This window comes from Candoia aspera, chromosome 2, assembly GCF_035149785.1.
Source record: "Candoia aspera isolate rCanAsp1 chromosome 2, rCanAsp1.hap2, whole genome shotgun sequence".
NCBI classification, from domain to species: domain Eukaryota; kingdom Metazoa; phylum Chordata; class Lepidosauria; order Squamata; family Boidae; genus Candoia; species Candoia aspera.
In genome coordinates this window covers 45070274-45091037 of record NC_086154.1, presented here as the reverse complement: position 1 = coordinate 45091037, position 20764 = coordinate 45070274, and the positions used below count along the sequence as shown (strand labels likewise).

The window sequence follows — 20764 nt, the reverse complement described above, 5'->3', positions numbered from 1 at the left end:
TAGCAACAGTAAGAACAGACCACGGAACAACAGACTGGTTTAAGATTGGGAAAGGAGTACGGCAGGGCTGTATACTCTCACCCTACCTATTCAACTTGTATGCAGAACACATCATGCGACAAGCTGGCCTTGAGGAATCCAAGGCTGGAGTTAAAATCTCTGGAAGAAACATTAACAATCTCAGATATGCAGATGATACCACTTTGATGGCTGAAAGTGAAGAGGAACTGAGGAGCCTTATGATGAAGGTGAAAGAAGAAAGTGCAAAAGCTGGTTTGCAGCTAAACCTCAAAAAAACCAAGATTATGGCAACCAGCTTGATTGATAACTGGCAAATAGAGGGAGAAAATGTAGAAGCAGTGAAAGACTTTGTATTCCTAGGTGCAAAGATTACTGCAGATGCTGACTGCAGTCAGGAAATCAGAAGACGCTTAATCCTTGGAAGAAGAGCAATGACAAATCTCGATAAAATAGTTAAGAGCAGAGACATCACACTGACAACAAAGGCCCGCATAGTTAAAGCAATGGTGTTCCCTGCAGTAACATATGGCTGCGAGAGCTGGACCATAAGGAAGGCTGAGCGAAGGAAGATCGATGCTTTTGAACTGTGGTGTTGGAGGAAAATTCTGAGAGTGCCTTGGACTGCAAGAAGATCCAACCAGTCCATCCTCCAGGAAATAAAGCCAGACTGCTCACTTGAGGGAATGATATTAAAGGCCAAACTGAAATACTTTGGCCACATCATGAGAAGACAGGACACCCTGGAGAAGATGCTGATGCTAGGGAGAGTGGAGGGCAAAAGGAAGAGGGGCTGACCAAGGGCAAGGTGGATGGATGATATTCTAGAGGTGACGGACTCGTCCCTGGGGGAGCTGGGGGTGTTGACGACCGACAGGAAGCTCTGGCGTGGGCTGGTCCATGAAGTCACGAAGAGTCGGAAGCGACTAAACGAATAAACAACAACAATTTAGCATAGTTGTCTTTTTCAGTTTTCAGATTTGTCTATGAACATTCCTTCTAATAATAACCCATCTGTGAATACTATTGCAAATATTAGTTAATATTTGACTTTCTTGAAATGCTAGGTTTATTGGAAATAGTTGTTTTTAAATTTGGAAAGTGAATTAAATATCTAAGGAAAATAATCTAATCTTAGAAAGAGTGCTGAGTTCCAGAGAGTTATCTTTTAATTTTTTTGAGTTATAGATTGATTTTGTAGAGATACAATATTTGCAGCCATTCGTTTGTTCATGGTCAGACAGCAGCGAGGACTGCTTAGAGTCCCCACTTACCATGAGGTGCAATAGGAATGGACATAACTGCAGATATCCTCTGTGGGGGCTTTCCCCCTGGAATAGCCTTTTCTGAAGAACGTGGCCCCCATTTTCATGGCTGTCTGGAAGGTGGTAAAAACCCTGCTTTTCTGGAAGGCATTTCAGGATTCACTATAGAGCCATTGGCACCAGTGGTATATTGTCATTTTTATTTGCTGCACTATTATTATTGTATTTTACCATTAGTATCAATATAGTTCCTTGAGTCCATTAGGACTGAGGTAGTAGATGACTTGCATAAATAAATAAAAATAAAAGCAATTTAAATTTCAAAAAAATATTACAAAAACAATAACATCCTGTTTAATTCAAATTGATATGGAAGCAGGCCACTGATTTCTAGTTAATTTCTAATTTCATTTCATTGTCAACTTCTTCTGTGATTCTTCTATTAACAGCACAATAGATTTGGGCTAATCCATCCATGCACAATTTCCAACCCACTTTAAGTCCAACCCATGTGTTCCCCACCATTTGCAGACCACTGACACATGGAACACAAGAGTATGAGCGTTTAAATCTGAATATTGCAGGCAAAAGCTTATAATTTGCAGGCAGAACTTTCAGACAATTGCTCAGTCCAAGCTACCCAATAGCAGAATATAAGCCAATCCCCATTCATTCTCTCCACTTTAAACTTCCCAACCACTTGAATTCACTGAGCTTCCAGAGCTCCTGAAATAACTAACCGCCTTTCCGGTTCCATTTGTAAAAAAGAAGTTTAAATGTTTCAAGTATTACTACCCCACCCAAACAGATTATCCAGGTGTTTGACCACATGTCTTTGGTGGTTTGCAGAAGCCTTCCTCCTGAGAGGCTGCAGCAGGGCTGTTGCAAGTAAAGATAGAAACTTTACAAACAGAGGAATGTCAATCCTTTATTTCAGTATAGGCCAAACAACAAGCCCTGAAAAGCATGCTAACTCTCACCATATGCATATAGGCCATAAAAACATCCCTTTGCAACATGTTACTGCACGTTGGCATCTTGCTATGGGCATGGTAACAGAGGTATGATAGAATCATCAAGTGGTAAGACTTGAAGTATTTATTATTTGGAACAGACTTTGGATGTGAAAGGACTGTTTCCTGATGTGAGAGACTGTGGGAAAATTGGGAAAGGAATGGCAAACATAGCAGCAGGTAAGTCACTGACAGCTAATCTCATAAATGGCAATTCGGCCCAGGTGGGGAGAAATCTGGGAAAAAGCATCTCGAAGTAAAGCAGCTCTGCTTTCCTTAACTTACTATAAAGGAGGTTGGGAAATTCCTATTACCATTTCCAAAATTCTGTATTTACCCCAGAATTAGCATTAAGAATGTCTTATTGAAATGTGTGGAATTTGATTGCTTCCTTAGTCTTGCCCAGACTTTGGAGAAGTCTGTCCCTGATTGCTTCTTCCCACACTCTTTTCTACTATGGTCTCATACTGTTCCCACTAAAGTTTCAGTTTTAATGGGTGTTATTCCTTGTGGACTGACTGTATAGAGTCAGTGGTTGAGATTTGGTACAAACTTTAGTAACTTTTAAATTGTGAAAGGTGAAACGTACCCTGTGCAAGCACCGAGTCATGTCTGACCCTTTGGGGGGATGCTGCTTTCATGACGTTTTCTTGGCAGACTATAGCGGGGTGGTTTGCCATTGCCTTCCCCAGTCGTCACCTTCCCCAGCAAGCTGGGTACTCATTTTACCGACCTCGGAAGGATGGAAGGCTGAGTCGACCTGAGCCGTGTTGGCAGTTTGCTGGGAAAGCCTTTGGCCCAGGAGAGATCAGAAAAGTCACATTCCAGGCATTTCTATAAAAATAATTTATTTACAGAAAGCAAAACATATTTAAAAGGCTTGGCTCTCAGTGAGAGCAGCTTGACTCTCTACATGCCTGCACAGAAAGGAAACAGAAACTAAAACAAGTCCAAGCAAGTTCTTCTTTCCCCAGGTGCAAAAATTAACATTCGAAAAGGGGATAGTTGAATTCAACCTCTGCACCCGGCCAAAATGATTAGTTACCATAGTAACTTTAATCTGTAGTAGAAAACATTAACAAGCTGGCTACCCGAGAATCCAGCTTCCACTGGGATCGAACTCGGGTCGTGGGGAGAGTTTCGGTTGCAATACTGGCGCCTACCACTCTGCGCCACACAGGACTCTTATAGCTTTTAAATCACGTTATATATATTAAATTATAGCTCTCTACTTATTTTCTGCAAGAGACTGTTCTGGTAGGCTGGCTTAGTATTTACACCTGATGCCATATCTTCCAATCCTTCCCGAACCTTAATAGGCATAGTTGTCATGTTCACCGTTCCAATGTTACCGTTCCATCGTAACGTTTCGCATGTCATTTGGCTGATGCGTGTTTCATCTGGGAGGGGAGGAGGATTCCATCTCGTGGGATTGTTATATGTTAGCAGCTGGATTGGAATGTGTTTGGGTTATCTTGTGTGTTCAAGGTTCCTTTCCCAGGACATCAGCAGAAACGGTTACCAGCACCTGGGGGGGGGGGAGTTTGCAACGGCAGGGCGAGGGGAGGGATTACGTTTGAGCCGAGGGCTTTTAGTTTGTATTTGGCGCGCTTTTGCTCATTCTCAGCTTTCTCTGTATTTGCATACTATTCTTTAATAAATCAGATATCATTAAGTTCCTGCTTGTGAGTCTGAGTCTATTGGGGTAGGCAATCCTTACATAAAGCTGAGAAATCTCAAAAGAATTTCCGTTAGCCCCTTTCCAGATTTATTTTGTGAGGGAGAAGTGCTAGCGATGAGCAAACCAAATCCCCAAACCACGGAAAGCGAGGAATCGAGCGAGGGGGAACCCGACTCCACGGTGATAAGAACAGAGAGGGTCCCTATTCGGGAGCTCTCAGAAATTCGGGAGGTGTCGAGCTCCAACCTGGGAGAAGAGGAGGTTGGAGGTAAAAGAGCCCCTGAACCAACTGGCGAGTCGCCAGGTGAACTGGTCACCTGGGATGAAACACAGGGACCCCTACCAGGGATGTCCAAAACGTCTTGGAAACAGCGGTACCCGAGTTCCCCAACTGTGGTGAGGCAGGAGGGAAAGGAGGATTCCCAAACTACTGACCGTATAAGACTGGTGGAGGCCAAATTGGAGTCACTAGAATTTATGTTTCAGAAAATGTCAATGGACTGGGGTCCCCGGGTGAGGAGGAGAGAGGAGTCTAGTAATAGGCATTCGTCTCCTTCTTCGCCCCCACCTTCTTCGGAGGAAAGGAGTAGGACCCGGCGCAGAGAAGAGGCAAGGGCGCCAAGGGTGAGAATTTCAAGGTCCCCTCCTCGAGAGCGGAGATCCCTGGGAGCTAAAAGAAAGTCCGACCGCCCAGCTGTGGCGAAGGGACCGCCTGGAGTGGGGGTTAAGGACTTTACCGTTAAATTTGATGGAGATCCAACTAAGCTATCGTTCTTCCTTACCAATGCAAGGAGTTATATGGATGAATGGGAACCGTATTTTCGTTCAGAAAGAGCCAAGATTAATGCCATTGCCACTAAGCTCAAGGGGCAGGCTGCCGATTGGTATGTGCAGTTATGTCAATCGGATGCCCCTGAGCTGGAGGAGTTCGAAGAATTCCTGTGGGCATTGAAGCTACACTTTGAAGACCCGTTAGCTAAAGAAAGGGCAAAACGGGCGCTGAGGGAGCTTAGCCAGGGGCCACAATCGGTAGCAGACTATGCTCTGGAATTTAAGGCTCTGGCTGGGAAGGTTGAGGATTGGTCCCAATCTACCTTAATAGAACTTTTTAAGGACAGTCTGAACACGGAGGTCCTGAGGTGGTCGCTTGGTAGGGACGACCCAGATACCCTGTATGAATGGATACAGTTGGCAGGGAAGGCTGAGCATGCCCATGAAACCTTTGCTCACAAGAAGGTGATGAGATATTCCGGGCTCAGCAAGGGTTCCCGCCCTGCTGCACGTACTGGAAAGTCCGGTCAACGTGCCTGGGAGGAGGAGAGGGAGCGCCACTATGCGAAAGGGCAGTGCCTCCGATGTGGAAAGGAAGGTCACCGAGCAGTGGCATGCCCAAAGGGCAAGACCGATGATCGTTTGGGGAAGCCGACAGGGAAATCTCCCTCCCTACCCAGGAAAATGAAGGCAGCCATGGCTGAAACTGAAGTGGAGGAGGTTCCTTACTTCGGGGGTGAGGGGGAGCCCGATCTACACCAGCCGGTGGGAAACGCCAGACACCTGCTCTAAGGAGCGCCTGTGGGCAGGTGGTGGAGGATGGGCGCAAACATGTTTCGGTGAGTGCCAACTATCCCACACTGAACATGAAAGTGAAGTTAGGCTCCCACACAAGAACCGTTGAAGTTTGGGCATTGATCGATTCGGGGTGTTCGTGTTGCTTGATGCACCCTGACGTGGTGGCTGCTTTGGAGTTACCCAGCTTTCCACTGCAACGTCCCATGATTTTCACCCAGCTGGATGGTTCTACGGCAGGGGGGAAACCGGTCACCCATTACACGGGCATGGTGGCGTTGCAAATGGGCAGCCACCGTGAGTTTGTGGTGGCGCCTGTGGGGCATCCCTTAGTCATTCTGGGGATTCCTTGGTTGGTCCAACAAAACCCCTATATAAATTGGGTACACAGGACTTTGACTTTTGGGGATGGTTTCTATCAAGCCCCTGGGGAGGACGATGCTCCGGAGGCTGCAGTGGGGAGGGCGGCGGCAGCAACCCCGCATTTCACTGTCACACCACTGGAGGGCTTGCCAGAGCAATACCAAGGCTTTGCGGATGTGTTTAGTGAGAAAGAAATGGACCAACTCCCACCCCATCGAAAAACTGTGCGATAGAGTTGGTCCCCAACGCTCAACTGCCCAAACCAAAAATTTATGCCATGACTCAAAAGGAACTGGCGGTGTTGAGGGAGTTTGTGGACAAAAACTTGGCCAGGGGTTTTATTGAGCCAGCAAATTTGCCAGTGGGCGCCCCCATCTTGTTTCGAGCGAAGAAGGATGGGACATTGAGACTGTACAGATTACCGCGGATTAAATGCAGTCTCGATATTAAACAAATATCCTCTGCCATTAATAAAAGACATGTTAGCACATCTGGCTAAGGGGAAAATCTTCTCTAAGCTGGATTTGCGGGAAGCCTATTTCTGCATCCGCATACGGGAGGGGGATGAATGGAAGACTGCTTTCAATTGTCCACTGGGTTCTTTTCAGTATAAAGTTTTGCCTTTTGGGTTGGCGGGGGCACCAGGGGTGTTCATGCAATTGATCAATGAAGTGTTACATGAACATTTGTTCAAGGGTGTACTGGTCTATTTGGATGATGTTTTGATTTATACTGAAACGGAAGAGGAACCTGAGCGTTTGGTGAAACAGGTGCTTAGCAAACTGAGAAAGGCTGAGCTCTATGCTAAGCTTTCTAAGTGTGAATTTCATCAGACTCAGCTTGACTACCTGGGGTACAGGATCTCTGACAAAGGCATTGAGATGGATCCTGCGAAGATTCAAGCTATTTTGGGGTGGGAGTGCCCACGCACCCGCAGGCAGCTCCAAAGTTTTCTTGGGTTTTCCAACTATTACCGCCAATTCATCCAGGGGTTCGCCGAAATTGCATTGCCTCTCACTAACTTGTTACGTACGAAGGGGTTGGGGGACACACGCAAGGTAAAGAACCCGGGGGCATTGCTCAATTGGACACCTGACGGCCAGTTGGCTTTTGACAAACTCAAAAGCCTGTTCACTGCTGAACCCATTCTTCAACACCCTGATCCCACTAAACCCTTTGTGGTTCAAGTGGATGCTTCCGATTTCTCAATTAGAGCGCTCTTGCTGCAAGCGGATGCTGACAACCGCCTGAAGCCATGTGCGTATCTGTCCCGGAAATTTTCCGAGACGGAAAGGCGGTGGCATGTTTGGGAGAAAGAAGCTTTTGCAGTCAAGGCTGCTTTGGAGGAATGGCACCACCTATTAGAGGGGGCTAAATGTCCTTTTGAGGTTTGGACTGACCATAAAAATTTGGAAGTGCTCAGCACGCCCCATAAGCTCAGTCCTAAGCAGATCCGCTGGGCTCAATTTTTCAGTCGCTTTGACTTTAGGTTGAAATTCATTGTGGGCAAGAAAAACTTCCTGGCTGATGCGCTTTCCCGCCTGCCCCAGGATTCGGTCCTGCCACCTGATGTTGTGGGTACACTGTGGACAGAACCCCAGTTGGGTTGCAAGCTGTCACATGCAGTCAAACTCGTGCACAGCTGCCCCCAGCTTCAGTTTCACCAGCTGGGGGAAGGACGCCAATTCCCTCGCAATTGCAACAACAGTTTCTGCTAGAGCTGAAATCTGACACTTGGTTGCAAGCGAATAGAGACAATGTTACATTCGACAGAGGCTTAGCTTGGAAGCAAAACCGCCTCTATGTCCCTGACAGTTTGCGAAGGGAAATTTTGATTAGGTCTCATGATGATAAAGTGGCTGGTCATTTTGGGTTTGTCAAAACCTTGCATCTGGTATGCCGCCAATTTTGGTGGCCCACATTGAGACGTGATGTAAAAAGTTATGTTGCTTCTTGTCCTGTCTGTGCCATGTCAAAACGGAAGGGGGGTAAGCCGCATGGACTGCTGCAGCTGGTGGCCAGCCCCTCCTGTCCTTGGGAGGAGGTTTCTATGGACTTCATTGTGGATTTGCCTCCTAGTCAGAGAAAGACTGTGATTTGGGTGGTAAAGGACTACTTTTCAAAGCAAGCCCATTTCATTCCATGTGCTTCTATTCCGTCTGCTCAGCAATTGGCCCGCCTTTTTCTAATCCACATCTACCGGATTCACGGTAGCCCCTCCTGCTTGGTCACGGACTGCGGGACACAGTTCACTTCCCAATTTTGGAAGGCATTTTTGAAGCTGGTGGGCACCAAGCAGGCGTTGTCCACTGCGTCGCATCCAGAGACTGACGGATCTACGGAGGTTCTTAATTCCACCCTGGAACAATTTTTGAGGGCATTTGTCAACTATCAGCAGGATAATTGGGTTGATCTGCTACCTTTTGCTGAGGTGACTTATAACAACGCCGTCCATCAGAGCACAGGGCACACCCCTTTCCATATTGTTTTTGGACGGGATTTTGTTCCCATTCCTGAGTTGCCTCAACCCCCCGCGCAGCCCTGCTCTGCTTCTGATTGGGCTGCTCAACTGGCTAATTCATGGCCAGTGATTCAGCAGGTGTTGGCTGATGCTCAATCTGCCTATAAACTGCACTCTGATAAGCGACGAGCCCTTCAACCTGCTTTTAAAGTTGGTGATAAGGTCTACCTTTCCACCAAGTTCATTAAGTCCCCTCAGCCCTCGAAGAAGTTGGCTCCTAAGGTTGTTGGTCCTTTTCCCATTGTGGGAGTTGTGAACCCTGTCACGTTTAAACTGGATTTGCCACACAATCTGAAACGTTTACATCCTGTTTTTCATTGCAGTTTGCTCAAGCCTGTCAACCACTCCCACCATTGGCATCTGCAACCCCCACCTCCTGCTCCGATCATGATTGATGGACAGCAACATTTTGAGGTGAAGGAGGTCCTTGATTCTCGCTGACTTCATGGCACCCTGCAGTACCTCATTCGGTGGAAACACTTTCCCCACCCTGAGTGGGTGTCTGCCCGTGATGTTCACTCTCCTGTTTTAGTTAGACGCTTTCATCTAGCTTATCCCCTGAAACCTGCTCCTTAGTGTTTTTTGGGGGGGCGGTATGTCATGTTCACCATTCCAATGTTACTGTTACATTGTAACGTTTCGCATGTCATTTGGCTGATGCGTGTTTCGTCTGGGAGGGGAGGAGGATTCCATCTCGTGGGATTGTTATATGTTAGCAGCTGGATTGGAATGTGTTTGGGTTATCTTGTGTGTTCAAGGTTCCTTTCCCAGGACATCTGCAGAAACGGTTACCAGCACCTGGGGGGGGGCGGAGTTTGCAACAGCAGGGCGAGGGGAGGGATTACGTTTGAGCCGAGGGCTTTTAGTTTGTATTTGGCGCGCTTTTACTCATTCTCAGCTTTCTCTGTATTTGCATACTATTCTTTAATAAATCAGATATCATTAAGTTCCTGCTTGTGAGTCTGAGTCTATTAGGGTAGGCAACCCTTACAATAGTATACAGTGCCAGAATGCAAAATAAAAATCCTTCTCGTCTAATGAATTATATAATAAAGTTAACAATATATTATGAAGCTGGGTCAACTGCATTTAACTTGCAGCTCTGCTCCAATTCTACAATTTCTGTAATTGCTAAGTCTTGAATAGCTTACTAAATCTGTAGTAGGTTGCTGTAAATAATGGAAATAGCATTAAATTCTTAATACACAGGGAAAAAAAGTACAGACTACAAGCTTCCTTTTCATTGCATCTATTGGTTGCCTTTTTTTTGTCTTGACAATGTTAATTTTGTTTCCCTTCAGTAATTTTGGCTTAAATTTAGTAATTATTAGGGTAGTTAACACAGCATGTTTTCACATTCTTTAACAAAACTCTAGCAATTGTGCTCTAAGAGCATCCTATATATCTGTTGTGTTTAAATGTTTTAGGAAATACTCAAAACACTGTGGAGAAATACAAAAACAACTGTCTATAAAAATGCAATCCTCTATGAACTTATTTAACAGACTTAGTCCCATTGTACTCAGTATGCTAATTCCTGAGCAGACTTATGCAAGTCTAAGTAGAACCTATGTCAGGCCAGGTAATTGCAGGACACATAACAGATTGAAAAATGGACATGGGATAAGTAATGCACATGGACAGTGAGTTGTGAAAACAAAACGAAACAAAACAGTGAGTTGTGAAAACAAAACAATATGAAAACAATTAATATCTAGTTGTGTAAAGAGAGTTATTCACCTAACTCTGAAGTCAACAAAAGAAGAAAAATTTTATTAATATTCAACATTAAAACTTTTGCTTAATAGAAGAGTTATCTAAAGATTCTTATGTGCTAAATGAACTGAGGGCATTGCAGAGCTCTACTTCATAGTCCTCCTGCTACTTCATATGCTAGCTATGTCTCCACTAGAATGATTAGCATGTTCACTGAAGATGCCGTATGCCTGGGTTAATGTTGGTGCAGTATTCTTCTTCACATGGAGGAGCACTCCTCATATAGGTATTTAAGTGCAAATAAAACTGGGTGGATAGATTTTTGGTTCAAATCTGCCCTCCAGCATGATGCTTACTGAATTATCTTGGACCAGTCATTATAATTTCCTAGCCCAACTGTGGAAATAAATTTCAACAGGAAGAACCATGTGTGTTTGCATTACTCTGAGCACCTTGGAAAAAGTGAAAATAAAAATAATATCTGTTGCTTTCTGTTACTAGAGAAGGATTATTTCATCTTGTGTCTTTTCTGGACACTTTTTGCTGTCTATGCATTAATTGATTTCTCTACAAAAAATATACCATACCTTGATGCTGCAAAATTACTGTTATAGCCAAAATGACAGGAGTAGATACCTACTCCTGGATTGAAACTCACAACCAAGATTGACAGCAGTGTGGTTTAGTGACTAAGATGCTGGACTATGAGTGGAGAAACTTAAGTTCAGATCCACTCATAACCACTAAAGCTCAGTTAGTGGCCTTGAGTCAGGTATTATTTCCCAAACCACCTCACACTGTTGTTTTTGTGATGATAAAATTGGAGAAGAGGTAAGTATACACTGCCATGAGCTTCTGGAGGAAAACAGAATATGCAACTAGCAATAACATAAAACTTAGCTTCTGACCAGCAGTCATCCACAAGTGATAAATCAAAGGGGCTGGGGCTGAAACACTTGGCCCAGTTTTCTAATTCTTTGAGCTTGGGAGGAGAATTATGTGTTGGAAGAGATTTTCAACACCCAGAGGGCTTAGACTCCCATTACCATCCTTAATCTTGCATTTCAGAGACGATTTCTGGATGCATCATGGGGTGAATTCAAGTTACAATGAGCTACGCACAGCCCATCAGCCATGTTCTTCCAATCCCTGTACTAGAAGAATAGAATTCAGTACACCATTCAGTCAGGATCTTCCCTGAGGAGCCATAATTTGCTTAGGGTAAACAAATACATTTTCCACAGCATCCACTCATGAGAAAGATTCAAATGAACCTTATATTGATGTGTGTATGTGTTTAAAGAAAGCACCTGAAGAATCTGTGAGACTGAATTAGCCTTGTCCTTACCTCTAGTGAGCTTGGCAATTAGTCACTCAGTAATTCAGTACATGTGAAAAAGTCCATGAAACAAGCAACAATGAATGTTGATAGACTTCCTCCATATAAGATCTCCCTTATAAGATCTCCCTTAATGAGATTGATTTAATTTTTCACATTAACATTAGGAACTAGTCTGGACTTCTCTAGAAGGAAGGGTGGTGTATAAACACACAACACACACACACCCCTCTGTCCACAGACAAGTACATTTCTGGCTGTAGGTCTGACCATAGGTGTGACACCACTCCTTCCCAACATAAAGGATACCCTTTATACTGTGCATGGGGGGCTCCTCTCCAATCAGAGGGACTCTAAAGCTCATCTTCCAGGATCAGTCACAGATAAACAGCCCTCTCTGTGGACAGTTTATATATAGGTATCTCTTGTATCCACAGAAACAGAACAATTGGAGAAAGCTTGAATGGACTGGTGTATGTATGTATGTATAATATTTGCAGTTCATTTCCATGTGAGAAATTCACAGATTCTAGTACTTCCCCATGTGTGGACATCTTTGCAGATTTGTGATATAAGGTTTATTTACACATTTATACAGGCTGTTCACACTCCCACACATTCCTGTTCAACATCAGATTTCTAGAGGATCCCACAACACCACAGGTTTTTTTTTTTTGCAAGATGACAGTTAGTCTCTGCCTTTTGTTCTTACCCACTCCCAGCACTAATTCCTGCCATATGCACAGCTTGCTTGCTTATTCCTCTTGTCTACTGGGAGCAAAAAGATGGGTTATCTTCAATCATCATCTGTATTTTCTGGGGGCATTATACCTCTTATAAAACACATTAGAATTTTATTTTGAACTGTCTTTTTTCAGGTATCAAGAGGTTTTGTCTCAGGGCACCTTGATAGCTGTAGTTAACAAACAATTTATGGAATTACCAGGGATCCTATGATGTCATTATGAACCACCCACACATCCTATAACAGCTGGATGCATATGGGTCTGTAGGGAATCCTGTGTAATCACATATGTGTCAGCTTTAGATCATCCCACTCTGCATTTATTGACATTGTGGAGAAAGAGAAACAACAGAGCAAAGAAGTGTCTATGATTAAATGAAAATGTGAAGAGGAAATTGGAGTAAAACCAATACTTTCCCCCTTAAGCAGAAAAAGTTCATCCACAAAACAACCTCTTTTTTTATTAGATCATATCACTCTTGTATGGCTCTGGAAAAGTACTATTGTTATGGAACAGACTATTACATAATTATAAAAGATGATATTCTCTATTTTTTGCCTCACCCTAGACATAGGAAACATCACTCTGCATTTCTAATCCTACATAATACTACTGTGTGTAATAGAATTATGGGGATGAGAAACTGGAATACTACTGAAAAATATTTATTATGGTATATTTATTTAACATCAGCAGGCAGATAGTTAAGTATTGAGCCTCATGTGGCGCAAAGTGGTAGGTGGCAGTATAGCAACTGAATATCTCCCCACGACCCGAGTTCGATCCCAGCAGAAGCTGGATTCTCGGGTAGCCGGCTCAGGCCGACTCAGCCTTCCACCCTTCCGAGGTCAGTAAAATGAGTGCCCAGCTTGCTGGGGAAGGTGACGACTGGGGAAGGCAATGGCAAACCACCCCGCTATAGTCTGCCAAGGAAACGACGCGAAAGCAGCCTCCTCACAAAGGGTCATGACTTGGTGCTTGCACAGGGGACCTTTCACCTTTCACAGTTAAGTATTATTGTAAAATTATCATAAAGTTTTGCAGCAGCCAAGCCACATATTGCGATCCTGAATTTGTATTTATTCTGGGTTTAAGGGAAGCAGCATTATGGACATAATGGTACATCACCTGCTTTGCATGCAGAACATATGCATATTACACCAGGCACCTTCAATTAAAGGTTTCCAGATGTCAGGGCAGATACACTGCTGAGATCTCTAGTCATTTTTGAGAAAACACTACAGTGAGTGCAGATGTTTTATAAGCCAGGATGAAACCATCAACTGGACGAGGAGCCAAGCATAATGGGATGAGGCTATCATGTATTTGCCACACAGACTCCCTCCTGCATAAATATCATTATCCCCTAATATAAGCTCAACTTTGGTTCCTTGTAGTTAGTTATGGTAGTATGATAAGTATTGTAAGAAAGGGGCTGGGGGGAGAAATAGTAGCCTTTTTCTCACATATATCTGGAACCTATAAATCCTAGGGATCATTGTTCTTAATTATAATGACACTTTGGTTGTCTTATCATAGTAAAACTAATAGTATTTTATCTTATCAGCTATCCCTCTCTCTCTCTACATTATAACTAGTAGTTCTTCAATGAACAAATTACACTGAAAAGTATAAATCTTTCTGTCTTGCCAACTACAAGTTCTAATTTAAACCATATCCCAGTACTCTCTCTTACTTCAAGAGAAAGGCCTGGGCCAGAAAATACAGTTTGAAATGCATCTTGTTCTGCTTTAATACTGGATCTGTTGTTACTACAGTCTGGACTATAGGAATAAAGAGGTAATTTTATGTAAATATGCATAACCATTTTATCCCATGCATAGCTATGGGGCATCAGTGTGCCCAAACATTTCTCTTGCTGACCACCTGACTCCCTACCGCACCTCACTATTCAGAGAGACATTTTTGATTAAAAAATAATAGTAAGCTTTGTACATTGCATGGGAAAGTACTAGCCACTAGCATCTTTAGTATTTGCAGCAATATTTTTAGGTCCCACAAACAGAAATATCTCTGAGGGATAATTTGCTTTCTAGTAAATGATGTTTTTGACTGGCCAGTTTTGTCAATGCAACCAGTTTCTGCATAGACAAGTGTCCCAATGCAGCCATTTTGTGAATGAGCTTTTTGTATAACTTCACAATTCCGAATGTTCACTTGACTCAAAAATTTGCTGATCTTTGATTTAGCCAATTTTTACATTATGATAATCAGATGCAGCATGGTCTTGTGGTCTGTGGATCTTATGTTCCCAGTAAAGTGCACCCTTCTGTGCTTAGGCTCTGCATCTGATTTAGTACAATAAACAGTTACAGGGTTGCCATTGTCACCAGCTGTTGCCAATACTTTACAGAAAACTGAGTGGGGAGCTTTAGAATCTAGCTTTCTACAGTCAAAATGTTGGCTTAGATATGATGATAATACTTCCAGTTTATTGCAGTTTCTCATTCAGGTTATGAGAAAATTCATTCTGGAAGTGGAGAACAATAGTTGGCCATTTTTTGATGTTCCACTGGAGCAAGATCATGATTTCAGGAAAGGCAATAATCACAACATGCATGTCCATGTGTGCTCTGAATCACCTTTTCCTTTTGAATTGGATTGCTGCACAGGCAAATTTCTATTATATATTTTTTTAAAATCCAGAGATGGTATGCATGGAATGATCATCTAGATTGTCCTGCAGCCTCACACATTCAAAATACTCTTTGCTGATTGAATATATTATCTTGATATTTTTGGTATATTTTTAGCATATTACTTTCTGCATTTACTTGGGAATAAGCCCCAATCACAACATACTTCCAACGTCAAAGCATTAAGCATGATTCAAATGTGAAGGAACTCCTTAAGTTTTTAATCTTTGAGAATCATAGCACAGTTGATTAATTGTGAAGTGTTAAGTCTTTTTGTAGCCATTGAAGACTTGAGGATCTGGTTTGCATTCAGATCAAAGATCTGATACAGTGAAGTAAATTTATTGACAGGGATCAAATTCCAGGGAGAGGTATAGACTTTTATTGCTCTCATCTTAGGTGCAAAAGTTTTCTGTTATGACTGTGATAAAAAAAATGGTTAAACCATTCAGTTGAATTAATGAAAATTCAGTCTTTCTGTCATGAGCACTGATGGTGAGCAGGAGGGGGCCCCTATCCAGGGGGGAAAACGCATGTGTAGTAGCGAGAATTTGAGCTGTCATTCAAAGAGACACAGAACAGACCCGTCTTGACTTTTGGGGTTTATCTGTATGGGTTTTCTCACGCTTCTTCAGTTTGTTAGGATTTTCTGTCTAATGTAGCTGTAATAAAACACTAGAGACATTCCTTTTCTCGGCGTGGTTCCTGCTTGTTAGGACACTTTCTTTTTTATGACTTATAAAGACATAGGGTCGCAATTCTGGAAGTCTAATCATCTGTCAAAATATTTGGAAGGGACCAAAACCAAACCAAGTGAAAAACTCAGTGAAACCAAGTACCAACAGAGAGGGGCAATCAGGCATCCAAAAGCAGGGAATTTCAGGGCCTAGCTGCAGCTCAAATCTGTAATCGCAACAAGTCCAGAGTGTGGCCTCAGGATGCAGCAAATGAGTAGCTGGAAAAGGCAGTGGCAAACCATGGTGAGAAAGTGCATGGATGCAGTCACCATCCAGTCAAGCTGGACATGAGGGTCCTTTACTTTAAACAATTTGGGCTTACAATGTGCCTGAATGGCTTGCCAATCATAAAAGCTTGTATACTGCCCTTCTTTAGCTTGATTCTTACTATATTAGCAAGTATTGTTATATTAAAGATAATCTTACCAATATTTTGAGAGAGGGAGAGGGAGAGAGAGAGAGAGAAAGTTGCTGGTCCTCAAAAGCAATTTTTCTTTTCATTAAATAATACACAATCTTAATGTTTTCATTCTAATACTCACAATGAGGAAAAGCTTCAAAACAAATATACAGTAACTGCTCTTGAATCACATACCCAGTTTCACATTACTGATAATGCAATGATCCCCACTCCTGAGAGAATTGATATATGTTACCATAAATGGAAAAGAAACTGGTGAACGTTGACATTTGCTGATAAGCCTTCATGGGAAATATCACAATATACAAATGGAGTATCTTCAGTAAATAACCAAGTATGATTTTCATTTCCACTATTTACAGGAGAAAGTTGTAGCATGACTTTCGTATAAATGTCAATTTATAATGACATAAAAGATGTATGGCATTTCCAGAGTTTCCATTAGCAAAGGAACTCACCAGCCTATGTGTTAAAGGTTCTTTAAAATATACAGATTGAGTTAACAATGATGCTACATATGTTTTGGCAATGGCACCTGTGAAGATGCATTTCAGAAGTTGCTGGCTAATTTTTCCAGTACTACTATGAAAAATCTCAGTATTGTGTTAAATGTTGTTTTTTTTATCACTGATCACTGACAGTATTTGACACCATTTATTTATTTATTTATTTATTTATAATTAATGTCCTGCCTTTATTATTTTTACAAATAACTCAAGGTGGTGAACATACCAGATACTCCTTCCTCCTCCTATTTTCCCCACAACTACAACCCTGTGAGGTGAGTTGGGCTGAGGGAGAGTGACTGGCCCAAAGTCACCCAGCCGGCTTTCATGCCTAAGGCGGGACTAGAACTCACAGTCTCCTAGTTTCTAGCCCATTGCCTTAACCACTAGACCAAACTGGCTATTTTTATTGTTATTAAAATTTGTATAGCACCCAACTTCCATGACTGGGTGGTTCACAAGTAAACAACATTAAAAGGAATAAAACAATGTAATAATAAATAAGAACAAGGAGTAAAAGACAGCAAACCAGATAGGAGCAAAAACAAACCCACACCATCTAAAAGGGACTTCACTCTTGTCAAAGGCCTGATCAAGGATCCAGGTCTCCAAGGCCTTTTGAACAACAGCAGTGTGGGGCCCAGCCAGATCTTGCAGGGGGTACCTCATTTCAGAGGGCAGGCACTGTGACAGAGAAGGTGTGCTTCCAGAGAACCAAAAAATGGCATTTTTTAATTGAAGGAAGCTGAAGTGCACCAACTAGATCGAATGAGCCAGGCAGATACTATAGGGGACAGGCAGTCCCTCAAGTAATCAGACCCCATGCCTTGCAGGCCTTTATAAGTAACAACCAGCACCTAGAATCACACCTGGAAGCAAACGGGCAACCCGCGAAGCTTGTGAAGCAGGGTGGTACATGGGCATACCAAGGCATGCCCATCACTGCCCAACTACTACATTCTGGACCAGTTGAAGCTTCTGGGTAGTCTTCAAGGACAGCCCTATGTATGGCACATTGCAATTGTCAAGCTGTGAGATGACTAGGGCACGAGTGACTGTCTGAAGGCCCTCTCAATCTAGGAAGGGGCACAACTGGTACACCAGATGAAGCTGTGCAAAAGCCTTCTTGACCAAAGCTGTCACCTATTCATCAAGCAGGTGTTGTGAGTCCAGGAAGACTCCCAGATTGCATACCACTCTTAAATGGGGAAGTAGTACCTCATTCCAAGGTTAGAGACAAAACATCCCCAGGTCTGGGTGGCCCAAACACCCACAACCACTTGGTCTTGGTAAGATTGAGTTGGTGACAGTTCCTCCCCATCCAAACCCACACAACCTCCAGGTACTGGGACAAAGCCTCAAAAACCTCATTTGACTGGTCCAGGGTTAAAGATATAATTGAGTATCATCAGGGTACCAATGATACTCAACCCCAAACTGGCAGATGACCTCACCCAGTCGTTCCATATAGATCTTGAAAAGGAGGGGGGAGAGAGTACAACCTTGCATCACCCCACAAAGAAGGGGCCTAGGGAACAATCTCTCCCTGCAACCAACACCATCTGACCCAGAGAAAAAGAACCCCTACAAAATGGTGCCCATTTTGTATGTTGCTTTAATCCTTTTATCAGCATAAAATAATCTTCATACAATGTATAATCCTCTTATCAGCAATTTGGAATTAATGTTTTATCACACTCAAGATAGGTTGCCTTGTAATCTTACTTTGCATAGTAATAGATCAAATTAAAATCATAACTTCATGGTCATGACTGATTTTTCTTTCTCAGAGCATGACTTGTGAAAGTAATTCTGGAAAATGGATACTAATGTCCATTTCCTATCCTTCCAATTGCTTCCTTGTTTGAAACTTTTTTGTATGGAGGGAAAGTTCTCCTTATTTTAATATTTCCTCAGCCTCATAGAGGCACAGATTATTACCTGTTATAGGCAACTGGCAACACTTAAAGGGCAATGTTAATGTGCATTTATGTACAATGAAATAATTTTGTGCTAAGAATCCCATAGACAGCTAGATATAAAGGGAAACTGCAAGCCAACAACACTCTTATTCCTGAGAATGGCACAAACTCTTACCTCTGTAGATCCCTGAGGCCTATCTATAGCCTCCACTCCAGACTTATATAACAATATCACACAGTCATCCAAACACAATGTTCAGCCACACAGCCATCCATGAATCCTCAGCTGTCCCCTCATCATTTGTTTTTTTTAAAGGCATATTTACCTGTTTCTTCCTCTCTGTTGTTTTTGTGGCTTCTGAATCTTGGGGAACTAGAAAGGAGGAGGAGAGCAGTGCAAATGGAGATAAAATCAAACGCAAAGCTGTACTTTCTATGTCTCATGTGGATCTAGTGAAAGCCAAGAGTTATAAATAGGTCTGGCTCAATATTATTTGACTTGGCTCTGTGTGAGACTTGTAAGAGTGTCATGTGTCAGGGGCACATTGGTGCTCAGTGAGACCTTCACTGATGGCTGGCATTTCTGTTTTTCCTGCCTGAGTTGACATGTATTTATAAAAATAGCTTTGGGAAAATAATTCAAAGAGATTCAGTCAGAACTCCAACAAGGAACTTGACTGGGATAACTGATGCAAATTAGGGATGGTACTGTACAGTTGCCAAAGTTAGGGTGGCACAGTGCAAATGATGGCAGCCTCATTTTTCTTAACAGAACAGCCAGCTGGTAGAGCTTGCTGGACAAACTCACTCCACTGGCTAAAATGCCATCTGCTGCATTAACATGAAAGGGCCAAGAGCCCTGTCTTCTTGTGAATCTGATTTCCCCAGTCCCTGCTCCACATCCACAATATTTTTGATCTGATTTGATTTAGAATTAATGCTTTGACTCGGATAACTGTGTATTTATTTTTATTTGATTACAATCTGCTAAATTGAGAAGAGTGGCAACTGAGTCACAGTCTAAAACAAATATTGTCCCATTGGTATTGTGTTCAGGCACATTAATTTTGCACTGTTCGCTTAAATCAACTCAGCCCCCTTCTCCTCTTCACATAGATAGGAAAAATCCCACTACAGGCATGCATTAAGTCTTGCTGGGAAACTGGAAATGGCTTATTTAATAAATTAGTGAGTTACTTGCAAGAGAGCACATGAACAGTATATTACAAAAGACAGCCTTCCATTCGAAGGGCCACCTGCGGATAGTCCTCTGTTTGAAACTGTCTGATTAAAGAACAAATCTAAGGACAGTGATTGGAAGCACTGAGGTTACCCATGAACAGTTAAAATCCAGAGAACAGACAGAACAGTTGTACAGGTCATCTTATGGTAGTCTTCTCCATGATTAGGAGATTATTGTATTTCTAATTGCAGTAATTATAGTAATTATTTCTAAATTTGTGCAACTCCATATAAATTAGCACATGCAAATGTTACACATAAATTTGTAGTCTTTTGTGCCCTCCTGTTTAGTGATATGTGAGCATCTGCATTGCTATCAAGATGCCTGAGTCAGGTAATGATAATTCTTCATGTTTATAAATTGATTTACTTATTGCTAATGTAATTTCATAGTGACTGCATGGCTACTTTATACAGTATAAACACCTATATATTAAATATAAAAGAACACTGATTTGCAACATACAGTATTTATATCTAATAGTAAAGATGGTTAGAATGACTGAAGCTTTAAAAATCAGCCCTACACAGAAACAAAAATGATGATAGTTGGGAGAACATTCTCCAGAGCTATGGAATTCATTGTGGATTATTCTCTTAGGTCTTAAGTCAGGGGTACATATTGGAGATGTGCAATGCTTCAGAAGTTTGAAAATATGTTTTGGAGCATGAGGTAGCAACTCTTTAAAACAATCACAGCTTTTCCTGGAATTGCATGGGTGCTTTAAAGGTTTGCAGACAAGTGCCATGATCACATCCCTGTGTGCTCTGAAGTACCCTTTTGGAATCAAATCCAAAGAACCCAAGTACAAGATAAGGAGCCAAATCAACAGACTGATATTAGTTTATATTAACCTTCTCCAACCTGGCACCCATCATTCATAATATAGTAGTAGTTTAGAACACAGAAACTGAATCCTGTTTTTTTTTTCCCCCTCAGGGTATACCCTTTTGCCTCAATTTGTTATTTTGCAGACTCTTGTGAGTTCAGCTGTTTTTTTTTTAACTGCACATACACATTTAGAGCTTTGCCGAAAGCTTTAAAATGAGA

The 20764-nt window shown here is 42.4% G+C and overlaps 1 protein-coding gene across 1 annotated transcript in view; it reads right to left on the bottom strand.

The window, feature by feature from the left end:
- KBTBD12 (kelch repeat and BTB domain containing 12) overlaps positions 1-18901 on the bottom strand; it is a 93464-nt gene extending 74563 nt beyond the window's left edge. Inside the window, exon 1 of the mRNA XM_063291703.1 lies at positions 18798-18901. The gene's annotated coding sequence lies outside the window, so the exon portion shown is untranslated. The remainder of the gene's footprint in view (positions 1-18797) is intronic.
- Between the last annotated feature and the right edge of the window lie 1863 nt (positions 18902-20764).